The sequence below is a fragment of the Danio rerio genome, chromosome 13, assembly GCF_049306965.1.
Source record: "Danio rerio strain Tuebingen ecotype United States chromosome 13, GRCz12tu, whole genome shotgun sequence".
In the NCBI taxonomy this organism is placed as follows: Eukaryota; Metazoa; Chordata; class Actinopteri; order Cypriniformes; family Danionidae; genus Danio; species Danio rerio.
In genome coordinates this window covers 49,432,687-49,439,317 of record NC_133188.1, presented here as the reverse complement: position 1 = coordinate 49,439,317, position 6,631 = coordinate 49,432,687, and the positions used below count along the sequence as shown (strand labels likewise).

The following is a 6,631-nucleotide window of genomic DNA, read 5'->3' as shown; positions in this document are numbered from 1 at the left end:
ATTCACAACACACACACAAAAAAAAGTTTAATCTTACAACTATATAATTTATTAATAGTTTATTCAATTTTTAATGAGATTGGTCAGCACATCGTTTGCAGCTTAAGTCTATTCTTGTTTAATTTTTGAGACCACCACTTTAAGATCATTCTCTGTTAGGGTTTTCGGTGGGGTCTTAAAGTCTAAAATTTATGAATCGAAATTGAATTAAAATAAAGTCTTTAATTTGCTGTTCTAGGTCTTAAATATTTCATGATTTCAGCTGGCGGAGCACACAAAATTGTTTGAGACTCAAGCGAACAGTTCGCGCGGCGCCATGTTTCATTTGAGTTGATTATGAATCACTTTGAAAAGATTTTGTCAAACAGGTTTGACTACATACACCTTTATAATCTAAAACTAGATCAACAATAATTCTTATATTAATACGTTAGCATCCTGTAGTTTGTCGGCTGCACATCACTGATGCAAGTCTCCAGTTTCACCACATCCCAAAGGTGCTCTATTGGATTAAGAACTGGTGACTTTGGAGGCCATTTGAGTACAGTGAACTCATTGTTATGTTCAAGAAACCAGTCTGAGATGATTCACACTTTATGACTTGGTGCATTATCCTGCTAGAAGTAGCCATGAGAAGATGTGTACACTGTGGTGCCAAGACAATATCCCCCACATCATTACACCACCACCACCAGCCTGAAGCGCTGATACAAGGCAGGATGGATCCATGCTTTCATGTTGTTGACACCAAATTTTGACCCGACCATCTAAATGTTGCAGCAGAAATCGAAACAGGTTTAATTTCTCATCAGTGAAATGTAGGGAAATGAGATTTAGGAAATTATTTTTGAAACATTAAATGACACTGAAAAAATGAAAAAAGGTGACAAAAATGAGCAAGAAAAGTATTTGTTTTATTGGGAAAAAACATGTGGTTTTCATTTATAGTTTAATCATAATTGATGTACAGTTGGGTTTGAAAATCATATTTGTTTGCCAAATAAGCTTGGAGATACAGAATCAATTTAATCAAGTTATATGGTTAGAAAAGATTAAATTACCACAATTCTCATCAGATAACTGTGTAGGTCTGTTGACTGAGACATTCATTAAACTGTAATTATTTGTTTGCCACTATTTTGTCAGTTGTACTATTCTGTGGACTATTTTGCATCCTCCTTTTTCTTTTTCGGAAGTAAACCTCCTGTCATCCTGGCCAACTCTTCCTTTTTCTTGTCTGCGAAGTGATTGATACCAACACTATATGTAAGACCGGCTCTGTTGTTGGAGTGCACAAAACTGAAGAGGAAGGAAAAAAACATAATAAAATCAGACAAGTTCAGATATTTCTATTTTTCTTCAATGTGATGTTAGCTGTTATTCATCACCTGAAAGTATGCAGAAAGAGGTTCTCGCATTCCTCGTGCTCCTCACTTTCATACTGTCGATTAAACTTCTCCTTAAAGGGGCCAAACATCCGGTGGGCGTGGATAACAGGGTGGGTGTTGACATAGTCTTGAAAGGGATTGGCTAATATTTGTCGCTCCTCAGGAGGCTCAGGAAACTCTTCACAGGTAAATCCTAAACACACAACACCTTAGTCAACATTTAACAAAATGATCTGTAAACAGAGGCAGACAAAAGCATTTCTCTGAGTGTGTGTTTTCTCCATGTTACCTGCAGGTGGAGTGAAAACATCAGGCTCAGATTGTGTGCAGAATTCACTGTACTCAATGCTGTATTTGTCATTGTGGGATCCCACAAGAGAGTTGAAGCCCTCCATCTCAAAGTGGTGTGGTGTAGCTGGAGAATAAGCTGCCTCTCCACGTGTGACCCACAAGACGGTATGTGTTCTTCTTATGGCCAGCCTCTGTGACTTTTTTTCCAGACCTCACACTGAACGCCTTTGCAATCCTCCATTTTCTCAAACTGCAAAACAGACAAAGATTTTATACACATTTGCAGATCATTCAGTTTATTCTTTATTTAAATTCGTCCTATTGTCTATAACAAAACGGGTTCAGACAGCCTCTTTTTTTACTATTTCTGCCCATATTTCATTAAAAAAAATGTAATTTATTCTGAATGGTTTGAAGAGTTTAGGAGCTAAAAGTTGAACATGAAAAAACAAACATAGCTTTCATTAAGTGTTTAGAATGCAAAATCAACTAGAAACAGTGTTGTGGAAAGTTACTTTTGAAAGTAATGCATGACATTATGTACTCCACAAAAAAGTAGCTAGTGCTACGTGGTTATTTGTTTTGGTAAGTAATGCGTTACGTTACATTTGAGTTACTTTTCTGTTTGTTTTTGTGATCTGGCTGAGGCTCTTTCAGAACTTTCAGGGTTTTTTCTTATTTTTAATTAGAGGATCTCTACAATTAACAACCCACTGTATAACCTACACCAGGCATTCTCAAACTCTGTCCTGTAGGTCCGATGTCCTAAAGATGTTAGCTCCGACTTGCTTTAACACACCTGTAGGGATGTTTCTAGAAAGCCTAGTAAGAGCTTGATTAGTTAGTCCAGGTGTGTCTGATTGGGGTTGTAGCAAAAATCTGCAGTACACCGACCCTCCAGGACCAAGATGAGAAACCCCTGACATCTTAATTTACCTTTCAAGAGTTCACACTTAGCTGATGATTTAATATGAGCTTGTTTGGCATGCAAACCCGGGAGAGAGCCCTGAGCTCAAGGGATCCTCAAGCCCAGGGCTCCCTCCCATTCAAAGAGCAAGAGGGGAGCTTGAGCTTAGGTTGATCTCAAACTCCCTGGCTGCAGTAGCTAAGGAAACACTTGAGGAGGAAGGGAGTTAGACGAGTGCCTGAATTGCTTAATCCAGGGGTGTCCAAACTTGGTCCTGGAGGGCCGGCGTCCTGCAGATTTTAGCTCCAATTTTCTTCAACACACCTGCATGGATGTTTCTAGTATGCTGAGTAAGAGCTTGATTAGTTAGTCCAGGTGTGTCTAATTGGGGTTGGAACTAAACTTTGCAGGACATGGATGAAACCCACGAGGACATGGGGAGAATATACAAACTCTGCACAGAAACACTCACCAGCCTGGCGAGGACCAGGGCTGGCAGTGTTCTTGCTCTGGGGCAACAGTGCTAATCACTGGGCCGCCGTGCCGCCTGATCTATGAAAAGAAGGAGAAGGCGGAGGAAAAGGAGGGTTTCTTTCATACGAAGACAAATGTGGACTGAAAACTGGTTATTTATAGTAAATGGGGAATCATATGATTGGGAAATCATGGTTAGTTAATGTCAAACCTCCAAAGGTTTACGTTTTTTAGTTACAATAATTACAAATATTACAAATAATACTAATGTTCTGTTTTTATATTTTACTTTAGGCTATTATTTGTGCATGAACATATCTAGATATAGCAATAAACATACAGTGTGTATGAAAACTAAATTTTTTTGTCATCCTTACGTCAAACGTATATTAGCGGTGATATCATTAAATGTGGGGAGGGGGCTTATAATAGTTTCCAGGGGAAAAGTGGGTCTCAGGCAAAAAAAAAGGTTGGGAACCATTGTACTAAATGACATAAAAATATTACTTTACAAATTGTTTTGTAGATAAATCATCTAAACACTTACAAAAATATCCATTAAGGTTAGTGAAATTTATATTTATATAATATAAATATATATTTTATTTTACACAATTAAATAAAATGATTAAATAATTCGGTGTGGGCCTTCATATTAAAGAGCATTGCATACAAATTACTTTAAAAAGAAAAAGAAATTTGAAGTACTACACACTTCAAAGCTCTGCGCATCAGGGATTGCTTCCTGCGGCTCTATTGGATCGTCTTTAGTTCCTTTAAGCTCGAAACACTTAATATCACAGGGAGGAAGGACTGGTGTGATCTTGTAAATGGCACCAAAATCCAAGTCATTCCAATCTGAAAGGTGCGCACTGTGCTATTAGGATAGTCAATGTGACTTCTGTTCCCATCAAGATAGTACCAAGCTTCAAACGGCTCCTCTATCTCAGAATGAGGCAAAGACAGCACACATGTATAAAAGAGATACTCGTAAAACACTGAAAAAGAAGTGAACTGTACTGGAGTGATCTATGTAAAGAGGCAGAAATATACCTTTGACATGATACATCTTTCCAAAATCAGGAACTGCTGTGCAAAAAACTGGTGTGTCATCTAGAAAACAGAGAGTTTATACTCAATTAATTAACACTGCTTTAACTAAGACAAAAAACAAACATAATATTGCATACTTGCATGATGTTTTGTGCTAAACACATGACTCTTGCTTTTAAATAACAAGACTAACAGTCATTATTTAGTTTTGACATATTCAGCCCTTTACCTGCAGCACACACCAAAACCACGAACCCAGCTGAATCCACATTGTGTAGTCTACAGTAACCAGAAATTTAAAATTAATGAAAGCTTTTTATTTTACGTAACACAAGTGTCCATCTGGATTTAGGCTGAAAAGGCACAGATCAATAGTTATCAAATCATTTTTTCACGATCTTTGATTACCTTTTGTTTACCTTTCTTTGACACCCACTGACCACAATGCAAGTGGGTTGGAATAAGAGCAATTCCGTGTAAATGTCAACCTTGCCATGAAAAAAATGTAGTTTTAGTGAAACCGTTTCTACTTTTTTTGTGCAAAACAAATATTTGACAGTACTTCAAAAATACTCAAATGAGTCCGTCAAGGCTTTCAAACTATTATATATGATTTATCAAAGTCACACAAGTGGCAATTTCACATCTGTCACGATCGTAACAGAGAGGTCTCACATACATAATGGATATTTTTCCTCATAAATGCAAAAATGTTAAATAAAATAAAATCAATCATGTTTGTTCTATAGTGAGCCGACTCTTATCCTTTTGCTTAGCATTATTTTTCTGGCTTGTGCAGTTTAATTCACAGAATTTCTACATATTATGTTATATACAGCAAACTCGCAGACTTTTGGTCACATCCCTAACACATGTTTGTTTTCCGCATTTAACATATCAAAAATGTATAGATTATTAAATTTTCTGATTCCATAACTCTGAGTTTAGTTGTTTTGAAAAACATAAATAGACGTTTCAATATAATGTTAACATATACTGTACTTCCTCTGTGAATTTATGTTAAGGTTTTACTGCAAATGTCACATCCATAATGCTGAAATTGCTCACATCCTAAAGTGAATTCAACTGGTTTCTGTTTAGAGTCAGCAGCTAAGATCTCCTTCAGTACTGATGACTAAGGATGTAGCTGGATTTGTCGGTTTTTGAGGTTTCTCGACACATATCTATTGTGGTCTGCACCATTTATGGTGGTTTCTGTATTTTATGGCATGCATCATATCATTTTAACCTCGTAGGAGAACCATTTACAATCACAAAACCAACTTTAAAGTGTTCATGTAGATTTATTACAATGAACTGAAATTCTGAGCTTAACAATGTTATTTTTTTAAAAAGCTATTGAGGTTTAAAATATGTTTATTAGAATTTGTGGTTATTTAGTTATGAAAATAATAAAATTTTTAACCTCAAGATATACAGTTTTGTCATAGTTGAAGTCAGAATTATTAGCCCCTTTGACTTTTTTTCTTCTTTTTTTAATATTTCCTAAAAGATGTTTAACAGAGCAGGGAAATTTTCACAGTATGTCTGATTTGTTTTGTAAACTCTTATTTGTTTTATTTCGGCTAGAATAAAGGCAGTTTTTTTTATACATCATTTTAAGGTCAAAATTATTAGCCCCTTTAAGCAATGTTTTTATTCCATAGTCTACAGAACAAACTATCATTATACAATAACTTGCCTAATTACACTAACCTGCCTAGTTAAACTTTTAAATGTCACTTTAAGCTGTATAGAAGTGTCTTAAAAAATATGTAGTCAAATATTAAATACTGTCATCATGGCAAAGATAAAATAAATCAGTTATTAGAGATGGGTTATTAAAACTATTATGTTTAGAAATGTGTTGAAAAAATCTCTGTTAAACAGAAATTGGGGAAAAAATAAACAGGGGCTAATAATTTAGGGGGGCTAATAATTCTGATTTCAACTGTATATCAAAGATGTAAAAGGTGTGCATTATATTTGAGAACTACATGGACACTTTACAGCTGATTTTGTGATTGTAAGTCATTGTCCTGTAAAGTTATCAAGCTTTAAAATATGATATTCAGTTGATGATATTCGGTTATGAACATAAAAAAGCATTTTTGACCCTACAGATTATTGTCATAAATATAAAACATTTAAAAGGTCTGCATTGTATCTGAGCAATCTATGAACATTTTATAGTTGATTTCGTGATTATAAATCATTGTCCTCTTGAGCTATCGAGCTTTAAAATATCATATTTAGCATTTAAAGAGTTGATATTGGCTTCCGCTTGGCATTTATCATCAGTCAGTGAGAGACGCAGATGTATCATGACAAAATGCCAACAGTATTTGTGTTCAGTTCAGCTCTTTGGCACTCTACCGTAATACGCAGTGTATGAACGACTACCGAAATACATTGGCTAGAATAACCGTTCATTTTGACTTGGCTGCTGGCCTTACAGGAGTACAAGACTAAACCTGAAGTTCATTTTGACTGATTATCTCTTGAAAAGTAAGCATAC

General features: G+C 35.6%; 1 pseudogene; it reads right to left on the bottom strand.

Moving 5' to 3' along the window:
* Window positions 1-893: 893 nt before the first annotated feature.
* On the bottom strand, window positions 894-5,295 carry LOC110437869 (counting factor associated protein D-like; annotated as a pseudogene).
* Window positions 5,296-6,631: the final 1,336 nt, after the last annotated feature.